The 14,137-nt window shown below is 42.5% G+C and overlaps 1 protein-coding gene and 1 pseudogene across 4 annotated transcripts in view; both read left to right on the top strand.

Moving 5' to 3' along the window:
• The window catches only part of LOC147824921 (uncharacterized), a 269,562-nt gene that overhangs the window by 162,738 nt on the left and 92,687 nt on the right, over positions 1–14,137 (top strand). The window lies entirely within an intron of this gene.
• Positions 1–14,137, top strand: part of LOC147824922 (E3 ubiquitin-protein ligase RNF115 pseudogene) — a 93,762-nt pseudogene that overhangs the window by 66,061 nt on the left and 13,564 nt on the right. Inside the window, exon 1 of the transcript XR_015441482.1 lies at positions 1–14,137. This exon is cut by the window's left edge and continues 66,061 nt beyond it; it is cut by the window's right edge and continues 13,564 nt beyond it. The product of XR_015441482.1 is annotated as an E3 ubiquitin-protein ligase RNF115 pseudogene (transcript).

Here is a 14,137-nt window from a genome sequence, read left to right as displayed (position 1 = left end):
AACAAACCCTGCAGAGCCTGGCCAAATTTCCCTCACTGGTCTGTATGTCCTGTTCCTGAGCAGAAGGACAATGGTCTCTTCCTAATTCATAGACATACGTAAATTGAAGGATAAAACTGGTTTAGTTTTTCCCATATTTATTGCAAGTTTGCCACCAACACCTGTCCATATTGAAGCTACTCTGTGATGCTATTTGATTTGGTATGAAACTATGGAATTATTTTACAGTCGACAGGTTAAACTTTTATGGTGACCAAAAAACTTCCCCTTGAATTTCTGGCACTCTGATCAATAAACAGAGCTGGGAAGGAAGCCCTGGGATTGTTGTGGGCAGTGGTTTGCTTTGTCTATCTCTCTAGGAGGCCAGGGGCTGCCTCTCATTAAAACTGATGTCCCTCCTCCCCAGTTCCAGGCATACAGTGGGCATTCAGCAGGGGCTTGATGAGGAAATGAGTTCCTGCAATGGCCATGTGTGGGCATAGGCACACCTGGGTGTCACTCTGCACCTCACAGTGATGAAATGTCACCAAATGAGCTCATTCAGGTGTTCGCTCAGAGGCAAGAGGAAGGAGGGGTTGATTCCCCTTCCTGTTCTGGGACTCTGTGGCACCAGAGCCCTGTCCAGCTGGGATGGGACAATGTATTTCCTATGTGGTGATGAATCTGGTTTTCTCTGTGGTCTATCTTGGAAGGCAACTTTTCAGTGTGACCAGAGGAAGAACTTCAAGAAAATAGTACATAATGGGAAAGTGCCCATACAACACGGAAAATGGCTGCTGTTGTTTGGCAGCCACAAGCACAAAGAGAAGTACTTTTTCTGGAGTTGGGTTCTTCAACTCTAGTGAAGACCCAACCTCTTCAGAAGGAGCAGGAAGGGAGGCACCATGATTGCTAGGGTTAGGGTTAGTGACACTGGACTGGTTGTGTGGGGTATATGACAACCTGGGAATTAAATTTCCTTCATGTCTTTCTCAGAGTCATGTATTTCAGATAACAAGTGTGATAATTTCTCTCCTAAAAAAACCAAACAATCCCATTAGGAATTAATTTTCCCTCCTACAATCTCCAAACCTTTGCATCCTTTATGGGTTTGGGTATTAGGTGCCTGTGTGATGCTTGAACACTGGAATGACCCGGAAAGCTTTTAATGATCCAGGGCCTGGTATTGATCCAGATCAATTTTTTTGAGTATTTATGTCTTAAATTTCTTCAGTATTTATTTTTAAAACTCTTCTATTAGTATTTTTAAAAACCTCTCAAGAGATTCCAGTGTGAAGGCAATGGTGTGCACAGGGTCCACTATAGCCCTCAATACAAAGGTTTTGATTAAAAAAATAGTAAGGCCAGAAGTTTCTTTTACTTGGAAAAAGTATATTTTGAAAAATATTCTCATAACTCAAAAGCTATTGATGGAATTTTTTTACCCTGAACTTTCCATTAATAAAAACCAAAGCAAACTATACTGAAAACACTTATGAGAAAATTCAGCCAAAATAGAATTTTCCAGAAAGTTATGGGCAAGTGAAAGAAAAACCAAAATATATCATTAAAAAAAATGCCTTTACAGGAATTTCACTTTAAATTCATCTGTAATGAATGTCTCATTTCAAAGATGGACCAAGAGCATTTGCCAAAAAGTCCCATATCTGGCTGTTGCTAAGAAGCTAAGCATTGAGAGATGGAAATGCCCACAACAGGGTTAACTCAGTCTGACTCAGTGTGGGTTTTGAAAAAGAAATTAACAAATTTTGACAGTAAGAGCACAAGTGGGTGACAAAATGAGTAGCCACCAAATGACTAGCTAAAAGGATTATCTTGCCATCCAGGACAGATGGCTCATTTTGCAAACAAAATTTTCTAAAGATTGTGCCAACCCCATCTGTCAGTGGCAAAAGAGTGCATTTTAAGTAATTCTATAATCCACATATCTTGAACTACTCTGAAAAGAGCCGAAAAAGTGACATGCAATGCATCTGTTACTGACATTGGCCAAATGCATCAAGTAATTCTTGGGCCTCGGCTTTAATCTGGCACAAAATACATCCTTGCTGATTTTTGTGGTATAAATTTTCATTAGCTGATGGATATAGGAGCAGCTGATGGATATCTTACATTAGCAATAGGATGAAATAGAAATTTCTAAGTCTTTTCATGAGAGGTCACACTGTGCCGTTCCATTCTTGTACCACTTCTGGTACTTTGTTTGAGACTAGTATTTCTAAATCTTTCTAGTGAAGAGATTGAATGTAAAGTTCTCACTTGTCATTTCCCAAGATTTTCCCAAACCTTTCTGTTTTTCACTTCCTACCATTTCTGATGCCTTCCTGTAGGTCGGGCTCTCTATTAAAGATCCTACACACTTTATTTTAATTGTTCTTCACCATAAAACTGAGCTAAGGATTATTGCCCACCCTTTCATTAACTCTCAGTTAATTGTTGTAGTCTCCTAAATAGGCAGGGTTTATTTTCCTAGTAGAAAGAATGCCTTTCCACTCTAAAAGCACTAAGTTGAGGTTTAGGGAGATGCTTTATGCCTGGATCCTGCTCATCTATTTGAATATTTTTGCCTGAGTGTTACTGTTTTCAGGGAATTTGGACAAAACAACTCATTTAGCGCAGGTTGGAATTTCTTTGCAGGAATGGAGGCATAAGGAATTCTTGGTTCACCATTTCTGTTGTGGTGCTTAACTCAGTGCTGGGTAATGGCAATACCATGGTCATAATCAGTGGTGATGAACCTATGGCAAGTGCGTGATTGTGTTTTTCTTTTAAGACAGAAGATGTTAATGTAGAGTTGTTTTTTCTAAACTAAAACCTCAGTATTCAGGTTTAATTGCAGTGTTGGCATTTGTGATAAATAAATGGATTTAGGTTGCAGTTTGGCACTTGATCTCCAAAAGGTTGGCCGTCACTGGTCATGATGGAGGCTATGATGCAGGTCATGATGGATGGAGCCATGATGGAGGTCAGACTCAGAATCCTGCTCAGCCCTCCTCCAACACAGCTGCTGTCTTCATTGTGTGGATAGATATTTTGTGTCTCTGGACTTTTACCCTTCTTAACCTTCTACTGGAATGCCCTGCCCAGCTCAGATGGAAAGAAAGGTGCCTGAAACAGACTCTCCCTCAAAGCCTTCAGGGGGAACCAACTTTGCTCATTCCTTAGTTTTGGATTTCCAGCCTTTAGAGCTGTCTGTGGTCATTTGTCACTGAAGCCCCAGGAAATGAGCACACTGTCATTCTCTGAGCTCATCTATCACTCTGTATGATTTTTCTCTTAGACCCCATGTCTGCTCCTTTCATGCACATGTCCGTTTTCTCCTGCCAGACCAAAACCTCAATGGAGCAGGATCTGACTTGTTTTCTCTTCATGCCACCTCTTATGAAGAGCTCTGCAGAGCTGGTGTTCTGGTAATATCGCACAGTGTTCCATAAAGTGGAGTATAGACAAATAATACTGAGGAAGGCATGGCCTCCATGGCTGTTCTTCCTCTCTGTGGCCCAATGTGTTGCTTTGGGACCTTGGGGTGTCCTCGCCCAGTCTCTCCTGGTCAACACCAGGCAGCTCTGGGTGTGGGGCTCTTCTTCTCTGTGTTCTGTCTCCATCAGCTCCCCATCTCACAAGCCTGAATTAGCTAGCCTAGAAGCTCCCTAAGGATGGTGACCATGCCTTACTCATCTCTGAATTCCCTTAGCCCTGTGCTGATGACCTATAATACATATAGACATATAGATGCTCAATGGATATCATTTAAAGTGCTGGAGGATTTGGTTTCCAGCTAGCTTCTCAGGTTCATTTTATATTACCTGTTTGTTCTGCCTGAACTTTAGCCTGGCCAGCTCCCACTGTCAGCTCTCCTATAGCGATACCAACCCCTTGATCATAGGTTGAATTGTCCCTCACCCATTGTATGTTGGAGTCCTAGTCTCTAGTACCTCACATTAGGGCCTTACTGGTAGACAGCATCTTTGTAGGGATAATCAAGTTTAAGTGAAGTCATTAGGGTAACCTCCAATCCAGAGTGACTGGTGTCCTTATCAAGGGAGACATTAGGGCACAAGGATGCATAAGAGGAAGAGGGCATGCAATGCAGGAGAAGATGACCATCTACAAGCCAAGGAGAGAGAGGCCTGGGGCAGAACCTTCCCTTGGAGCCCTCAGAAAACTTCAATCCTGCTGCCATCTGGATCTTCCAGTTTCCAGAATGGTGAGACAGCACATTCTGTTGTTTAAGCCCCACCCAATCCACTGTGATCCTTTGTTGCCGTGTCCCTAATACACCCTGTAGTCCTCCAGCCCTTCAACCCCGGCCTGCAGGCTCTGTGCTGGGAGGCCAATGTGCATCAGATTCTCAATTCTCAGGGCAGCAGTGATCTGAAGTTTCTTTGCACAAAGAGAAGTGTTGCATATGTTGGTCAGCCTGGCCTGATGTCAGAAATGGACTCTGAGTGAGCCAGGAGGATGGTTACGTGGTTTCATGACATCTTAGTGGCCACTAGAAGTCACAGGACACTGTCGTCCCCTGGACAGCATGAGCGTATTTGCTAGAGGGTCTCTCTGTGCCCTGGTGGTGGAGCAGTGGGACTTCTCATATTAGCAAGAGAAATAATTTTTGTAACTCACAGAAAGCCATTCTAGAAAGAGAAAATCCATCCAAACTGTGATGCCCAGTTTGCTTCATGCCAACTGTATTAAAGAGAGAAAAACCTCCTAAGTTCAGTACTTCCACATAGTTCAAGCTTGTCTCCAACATTCTTTACCCAATTAGCCCTTGTAATCCACACCCTGTACTAGGGAGAGGCCCCATCTTCACCCCAACAGAACAAGGCAGCCCCAGCCCACAGCCTGCTGTCGGGTCTCCCTAGAGACTAGGGCTTTGTGTCAGAAAGGAAGTGGGTGACCTGTATATCAGGTGCTCAGAACAGCATTGGACACATAGGAAGCACTGTGTAACTGGGGACTGCTATTGCTATTGGTATTATTCTAAGGCTTCTCTGCCAAGACAATGTGTTACAAACATTAATTTTGACTCCTACTTTGCACATGATAAGCTGATCGTATAAAGTTTACATGATGAAGTTATCTACAGCAAGGATACAATATAAAGTATGATTCTAGAATATTGTAGCAAGGAAAGGAAAGTGATACAATGGCATCCACTTCCTGCCTGAACCCCAGTGTGCTGCAGACTTTGCAGGAGTGAGCTGCCTCACACTGGGCCTCCATGCACATTGGTCTTTCTTGTGCCTCTAGACTTCTTAGCCATCACTTGGGCCTTTCAAGGGCTGCAAAGTCCACTTTCTTCTTGGTCCTGCTTTTGCAGGTGTGTGGATCTTCTCTACCACATGAAAACCTTCCCACACTTTGCCATTCAGCAGTTTGAGGCAAATAGGGAGGTGCTGGAGAATTCCTGAAGAGACAATTGAGACCAGAAACTTTGATTACCAATTCTGATCTTGTCAATCACATTAGTCGCTGGCCTCAATTTTCCCCTCCAAGAAAATACAGTGAGTAGCCAGCATTTGTATCGTTTATCTGCTGAATTCTAGGACTTGTCTATTAGTTACTTGGATTAAAACTGCCTCATTCCTCAAAACTGTATGTGGTAAAAACTTACTTATTCCTCTTTAGAATTTTATACACTGCATCCAGTTACTTCCTTACCCAGTGAGGAAACTGAGGGGGAATTTGCTTAGGGGAAATAGGAAAAGGCAGGTCTAGTAGTCCAATGTAAGTCTTTGTGGTTCTAAGTTTTAGGTTTTAGATCTTTCCCAAATCTCCATGGGTTTCTCAGCCAGGATATGTCTGAGTTGGGGGACTATTCAGCCCAGAAAAGACATGGCTGATGAGAGATACAGAGAAGGTTCCATATACAACAAATTCTCTCCAAAGGTGTCTGGAATTCCTCAATCAGAATATGTTCTGGGGTAAGGAGTTGTACTTAACATGAGCACAGCACAAGGGTCTCATTCCCATGGGTCTCCAAACAGGTGGCTCCTTCCAGCTAACCAAGGGCACAGGTGAGTTTGGATGGTAAGAAGGGAGATAAGGAAATGGCCAGAACACACATTTTGGGTGTTGTCCTGTGATGGGTTGAAGACCAATAGCAGGCTGAGGAGCTGGAGCTGCCTGGTTCTGTTGGGGTGAAGAGGGAGCCTCCCTCTAGTGCAGGATATGGTTGAGGTTTTTTTTTTTTTTGGTACTGGGGATCGAACTCGGGACCTTGTGCTTGCAAGGCAGGCACTGGAACCATTGAGCTAAATCCCCAGCCCTAGTGCAGGATATGGACTACAAGGGCCAATGAGGCAAAGTACGCTGGAGAGGAGATCGGGCGTGTTCAGGGTGGTATGGCCGTAGACAATATACCTACCATGTACCAATAAAAGAATTTAATAAAAAAAACCCCCCAAAACCCCAAACCAAATGACAACAACAACAACAAAGAATGTTGGAGACAAGCTAGAACTACATTTGCTTTACATCTGGCCCCACGTGGAAGGGACAAGTGCTGAAGTTGGGAGGTTTTGTCTTTTTAATACAGTTGACATGAAGCAACTGTTCTCAAAGCAAAGGAAGAATCGTAACAACGCTGTGTGCACATTGCCACCCTTGCAGCACTTGCACTTGGAGAAGGACCCTTAGGAGGGGCTTCTAGGAGCACGAGGTGTAATCCCCATTTTTAACTCTGTTCTTAGTGGAAGCCTGAGCTTGCTCTGAATCTTCTCAAAGAAAGATTGGGGTAGAAGCAGGCCTCATTCCTGTTCCAGTCTTTCTAAGTGACAGATTTATGATCTGGTTGCATAGTCACAAAGATGCCTAAGGAAAAGAAGGGCCTTGTTGGTGCAATAAGCCCTTTATAGGAAAACCAAACTAATATTCTGAGTCCTGGAATTGGTAATGGGTTACTGAAAATCAGTGGTTTCTCTTCCTTTCTTACCTTCAAATACAGCCTAATTCTTTAATTTTTTAAAGAAAGCAATCTAATTTGAATTAATTCAGGCAAAACCAAAAGTAGATTATGACAAAGCCCCCTGCCAACAATAATTTAGATGTGCCTTCGTAGGATTTCTAGAAGACAGTTCCACATTCTCTATGCTGTAATAGTCATGAGGTAATTGAGGGACCAGGGGCTTCCTGGAGACTGTAGTTGATGATGAGTTGGCACTCACGGAATCTCCATGACACAAGGGTCAGAGACCATGGTGAAGAGAATCTCCTCCATTGATAATGAGATAATGGCCTTTGTCCTCGTCGTGTCCTTCCTCTTTGTCACAGGAGGCCACCTGCAAGTCAGACGGGTGGGACTTCTGTTTGAATCTGTGGCTCTTGGTAGAGCTGCGAAAGAGAAAAATGAGAATGAAGCCTCTTGTTGCAGCTACTTGACTCTCTATTTCTGAGATTAACTTTTCTTTTTTTTAGCTTGCACATATGAAGTAGAATGTACAATATTTGTCATTATGTGCCTGGCTTATTTCTATAATAACCTTTAGTTCCATCCATGGTCCTGCAAGTGACAGAATTTCATTCTTTTCTATGGGCAAATAATATTCCATTATATATATGAACCAATAGAAAATGAATATGTGGTTTGGATTCTGTTTGACTGTTGGATTCTTCTGTTGGAGTACAATGGAAATGCCCCAAGTTAGGCCAGCCACCCGTGAGAACGCTGAGCAGCCCCAATTTAGAAGCTTGGCCCTCATGCCTTTTCTATTCTTCCTGTCATTTGATTGGCTATTTATTCAGCCAACATTCAGTCATAAAGGAGAAACATTTAACAGGATTTGCAAATATAAGACGATTGATGAAGGACCCTGCAGCTGGCCTTGTTTGACATGGCATGCACTGGCACAGATGACCCAAGATTGCCACCAGGTCTCCATTTCCAAGTGGAGAAGAGAGCTGTTGAGATCTGGCACAACCTCAAGGACTTGGCATCCTTCACAGAGCTAAGAGATGCTGGACCACCCCACCCAACCTCATCTGAGCAATGACGTACTTGTGACCAACTGTTTGGGTGATAAGATCAATAATAGATGAGGGTCATTATTTCCGCCATTATTTTTGTTTTGAAAACATCAGAAGTCAATGAAAGGACACCTCCTCTTTTATTTAGGAGGTTCCCTGCTTTGTTGTAGGTATTGAAAAAAAGCATAATTTAACAGATCAAAAGGAAAGCATAATACCAGGTTGATAGTAGGCATTTAATAATGAAAAGAAAGATTCACAGAAGAACCAGAATTTTTCAGGAGCATTGAGCATTGATATTCATGAGCACACAGGGTATTTGAAACATTCCTTTTGATAAGGAGAAACTTGAAAGTTTCCCTTTCACTCTTAGTGGCCACTATCATGTACCATAGCTTAATTACTCTAAGGCAGCAAAAAAACACATTCTGAATATGCAGGACATATTCATGCCGGCAGCAGGATATTTCATGACTTCTGGACTTTTATCAACTTTTCTTTTCTAGAAAGCTCCTAACTTCAATTCCATGTGAGAATTGTGGGCACAAAACAACTGTGGCTTTGGCCAGGAGTGAAGAAGCTGAATGTCGGGGGAGGGGCGTGGCTCCCACTGTGCCTTGATTTAGGAGGGGAGGATGGCTTTATCTTGCAGCCCAGATCTGGGCTGAATAAGAGGAATGGAATAGTGAGCGCAAAACAGAGACCCATAAATATCATTTATTCTCAGTGTATTTTCAAAACATTTTAAGCATCTTCAAAGCACATGGGAATGCTCACACATAACAGCAAACACAGACAAGGAAGATTCTAGTTGACTTAGGGACATACGAGGTGGAGGAAAGAAGGGAGGCTGGGGACAGGTCATCATAACAGGCCTCTCATTTCTCCAAAGATGAAACAAAGGGATTCTTCTGGCTGCCTAGAAAAATCCATTACTCTTTAGGGCAGGCTGACCTGTCAGTCCTAAATATATATATTTGTATCCACAATTTTCTCCCTGAAATAATAAACAAGAAATGTGGCTGCATTCCATTTTCCTTTCTCACACAGCCACCAGGGCACCTCAGCTTGTTTAGAGTGCTGAGATTTAAGGGACGTTGCCAGTGGCAGTCTCTACGGAGGCACCAGTGAAGATGTCACCATGCATTTTTCTATGGCTCATACCATGTGAGTAGATTCATTTTCTTTGAAGTTGTCAGAATATGGTGCCCTCATAGATTTCTTTGGGAGTAAATGGAAACCCATGTCCTTCTTCCCAAACTTATTTATGAGAGAATGAGACTACATCAAGGGCCCAGGCTCTGCTAGAATGACTATCTTCTTCCCTGCACATTTTCTGGCATGGTTGAGATGTTTTGGCTCGGCACAACCTTTACAAGTAATGCTCTCTCCCTTCCTGCTCACATTCCTTCAAAAGCAGTAAGAGAAGCTCAGTGTCTTTTTTCACTTGAACTCCAGTGACAGCCCCTTCTTTCTAAAATTTGAAAACTTAAAAACTATGCTTTGAATGCTCAACAGTGGTTCTCCCTTCTGCTCCCACTGCCAAACGATCCCACTGCATTTTCTGATCTTCTTCATGAAGGACTTTTACCCTCTCTTACTCCAGGGGACCAGCAGCCTGGTCGTCTTGTGCTTCTTTGTGTATTGTGTTATTTATTTTGAGTGGGTGTACAGATTATACACTAGATATGTGTGTTCCCACCTTTTCTACCAATTAGTAGCCAGCAGGACAAAAGGACACTTTGATCCAGTAAGATGACATGTGTGTTTGGTTCATGTGAAGGAAAAGGGAAAATCAAGCAATGGTTAATGTCCTCTCTCCCAGGAGCAGAGTGCGATGTTTACTGGCCCCCACCATCAGTTCTTGGCTCTTTTTGGGCAGACTTTGTTTTTATTTTCACCAAACCAAACATGAAGACATAAGCTGTGAGATATGACTATAAAGTAGTAACATGTGTGTTATAATCAGCATAGGAAACCACCTCCTTGTTTTGTTGTCCCTCTTCATATGTGGTCATTGAAACATGGAGTCAATGGGAGGAACATGATGGACCATGGTGGGGGAGAAGTACAGAGCAGGGACCTTCCCCAGAAGATGGCTCCACATGACATGTGACATGGTGGGACACATGACTTGCAGAAGTGCCTGATGTCTTGCCTCACTCACAGGTGGTTATGAAATGACATGGGGTTGACTCAATGTGATGTGTTGTATATTCCACCGGTCAGCAGCTCGGAGGACCAGGAAAACAGCTTCACATACTCCTGGAGAGTACTATGTTGCAAATCAGGGATGTCCCCTCTCTGCAGAGATGTGTGGTACTGGCTGCTGAGAGAAGATGGCAGAGGGATGGCTCGGCTGTCTTGGAAGAGGTGAACAGATTCAGAAAGGCTGAGGCTGGTGGTTCCTCAGGCAGGGAGCTGTGATTCAGGAAGTTGTATTATTAGCAAGCTTTTCCAGGTGAAGCTGATTAAATTAAACACCTGGGGGATATCCATATAGCTAGGGAGTAAAATAAATGTATTGGACTCAGCTTCCCCAGTTCATGCATGTTATCTAGTTAGTTCTCTGGGTTTCTTCAGATAATGCTGCTTTTCCCTTAGCCAGTTCTACCGGGGTCAGAAATGTCACTATTATTCCTAACAACACACTTCTAGAGCTTTTACTTCCGCTGCCCTGAATTTGAACTCTTCTAGGATTTTTTTTTTTTTTTTTTTTGGTACCAGGGGTCGAACTCGGGACCTTGCACTTGCAAGGCAGGAGGCAGAACTACTGAGCTAAATCCCTTGGCCCTAGGATGTTTTGCTTTGAAGGGAAGAATGATGCCATCATGGTCCCAACAGCAGTCCTGTTGATTGGAAGACAAGACTTCTACCTGACCACCTGGGACCTTGTGCCACTGAACCAAATAGAAAAGAAGGGAACTGTGCCACTGGCTGAGGTAGATCATGTAACTAATCACCAAGAGGATACTGGGTTATTGCCACACAGTGAAGGCCTGTCTGGAGCTCGAGGGATTCTCTGTACCATTCCACGGTATCTATCTAATGATATAAGTGAAGGAAAAACTATAGTAATTTTTAAAAATTGCAGGTCCACTAATGATTTAGACTCCTTAGGAATGGAGGCTTGAGTCACTTATAGAGAACCTCAACAAGCTGAAGGCATGTGTGAGGACTAAGGACAGAATGAGCAGTGGAGGAAAAAGATACCAGTATTAACCATAGCCCTATGATCAGTTTTACAAAGGAACCCCATAGATGCTACATATATTTTTCTTACATGTTCATTGCATGTATGGATATGAATGTGTGCATATTTATCATATTTCATCTTTTCTCTTTCTCTTTAGTACTTTGAACAGTACTGTTGGAGACTGACTTACAGTTAGTTCCAAGTAACACCATATTCAGATGGTACTGTGGCTAGATTTGAGGAATAATGAGCCCAGGGCAGAGGTTAAAATGGTGGACTATTTCCTAGAGATGGCAATAGTGATTGTCAGGACGTTGTGTCTACTCATTAGGGGAAGAGGATAGGAATGTCTTCATTTTTTACAAAAGAAGTTGCATCTTGTTAAATTGAAACACAGAGTTCTTGAGAGTCCAAACTCATGAGAAGGCAGTGTGTGGAAGTTAAACAGCCACCGAGGAAGCTGTGCTGGATATTAAGTGATGGTCTCTCAGTTCCAAACCACCAGCCCCTGCTCTGCGATGCGGGGCTGGACTTTGCAAACCACATTCACAATTGATTCATTTGCAGGATTTGATATCAGTTTTTATTTTTTCCCCGAGATTCTCAAAATCAGCCTCAATTTACTGACTCTAGGCCCTCAGCACCTGCCATCCAACATCCCCTCCTCAAAACTCTCAGATCGTCCTCTGATCTGAGATCCCAGTGCAGCTGAGCAGTACCTGCTGCACGTAGTTTCTACTCTGTTTTCTCAGGCTGCTAAGAATTCCACCTTCTTCCCCTTGTCCTCCCAGCTCAGGTAACTAGTCAGCAGTTCTAGAGATTACCCTCTTCCTGTCACACTAACCAGTGTCGTGTCTGCCTCTTGTCTGCACCTTTTAGATTTGTTTCTTTTCATTTCCCTTCCTGACTCACATGGAACTGATCGAATTTTCTTTTACATCTTTTCATGATTTTCCCTGACCTGTCTTTCTCCCTCTCTTCCTCCTTTCTCCCTCCCTCCTTTCTTCCAGCTCTCTCTCCTTCCCAACCTTCCTCCTGTTCTCTTCTCTCATTTTCTCCTTCTTCCCTTCCTTCTTCCAGCTTTTTTGTAGTGCTGGGGATTCAAACCAGGGCTTCCCATTCATCAGGCAAACACTCTACTGCTGGGCTGCATCCTTAGCCTAAAAGCATTGTTTCATGGAGGTTTCCTATTTACTATTTATTGCTCATGGAAATATTCTCACAGAGCAGTTTGGTATTTCCCAGAAACCACTGGGAAACCTTTCCTGGCATTTCACTGGTCAGAATGGAATCACAAAGTCTATTCATAAGGAAGAGGGATTATCTTTATCTAATTGTCTTTTTTGTTTGTTTTTTGGATACAAGGTCTCACTGTATAGCTCAGGCTGGCCTTGAACTCATTATGTAGCCTAGGCTGGCCTGAACTCATGGCAATCCTCTTGCTTCTGCCTCCCAAGTGTGGGGATTATAGGTGTTCCCCACCACACCCAGCAGGAAGGAATTATTTTTAGATCAACCAAGTCTACTCTAGTCAAGCAGAAGATGGGTCAGATTCCTCTTAGAAAATGGGCTGAGAGGGAGGAATGGACACTTGCACAAAATAAAGTGTTCTTTAGAAAGGAAGAAATGGAATACACATTTGACCCTGCGACATTTTGCAGTGTCAAAGTTGCAGATTCACTTCAGAGTTAATCTTGTAAAGAAATTCTTTGAGGGATGTGAAGAATGAGGGAGAGAGATTGATCAAAAACAGAGTAAGGGCAAAGTTTTGGTGAGACCTATTTTGGTGGAGTATCATTTACATGGTCTCCAGAAATGCCTCACATTTGTTTGAAAGGCAACTTTGTTTTTTGTTGTTGGTTGTGGTGTGGGACAATTCAAACCACCCAGTGTTTTTCTTGTCTTTTTTCTTTCTATTTACAGTAAAATTAAAAAAAAATTTAGATGAAATTCAATGATGAAAATGTGAATAAAGTGATATCTAAGTTTCAGGTCTGAAAAAACAATTTAGCATTAACAACAAATTGAATTAATCTATGAGTACAATGTGATTCTTTGAAGGATTCTATGACAGGAAAAGCTGTATTTATAGTATTGATGTGGAGCTATGATTTGGGCCTGACCATACAACATGGTAGTTAAGTAATGTAGTAGTTAAGAAGGTAAGAAGTAGAGAACAGACTGTCCAACTAACACTACCACCAGCCACGCAATTTCTGCAGTATGTCTTCTATGATTTGATGAACCAAACTATGGCAGCAGTACCAGAATCCTCCAGTGTGCCCCCAGTGCTTTTTGAAGTTTTGTTAAGAATGGTTCATATTTTTAGTCAGTATTTATTTGATGAGCAACTCCCATGTGTCAGGCACTGTGTTAGGGTTAAGGACATGGTGGGGAATCAGTATAGCCTCTGGCTTCATTGGAATTTGTTGGGCAGCAAGTCTCTGAGAGATTAAAACATTGTATCAAACTTTAGACACATTTAAATATGGGCATTTGAATTCTTCATTATTCGTGGGCAATATTTTGCCACATTGTTAAATAAGTAAAAGCAATACTGACCATACCTTTAGGTACCAAGATACCCAGAAGCTAGCATTCTAGATGTCTACCCTCTCCATTGGCTTATGCAACTTCTCCCTGACATTCATTCATTTGCTCAAGAGAGTATAAGTTAGATAGCAGAGAAGACCTTTTTGCAAAGTGGTTAGGGTGAAACCTGAAGGCATAGGGGAAGAATGGTGGATTTATGAGAGAGAGGTTGGTCGAGGCAAGAAGAATGTTCTAGAGAAAGACAGTAGCATATGCAAAGAACCTGAGATGGGAAAGAGCTCTTGAGGTTGAAGAACCACCATTTTCTTCTTACATTAAAGCCATTGGATCCTCCAGTCTCTGTCCCTCAGCACCTTTAATATTTCATCTTAGCTCAGGAAAATTGGCTGTGACTGTATTTGTACTCTGGGTCCTTTTATG

The sequence above is a fragment of the Heterocephalus glaber genome, unplaced genomic scaffold (assembly GCF_053883595.1).
Source record: "Heterocephalus glaber isolate CG9 unplaced genomic scaffold, H.glaber_assembly_v1.0 deba00001523, whole genome shotgun sequence".
Classification (NCBI taxonomy): Eukaryota; Metazoa; Chordata; class Mammalia; order Rodentia; family Bathyergidae; genus Heterocephalus; species Heterocephalus glaber.
Note: the sequence above shows the minus strand (reverse complement) of the source record. Positions and strands in the feature narration are given on the sequence as shown.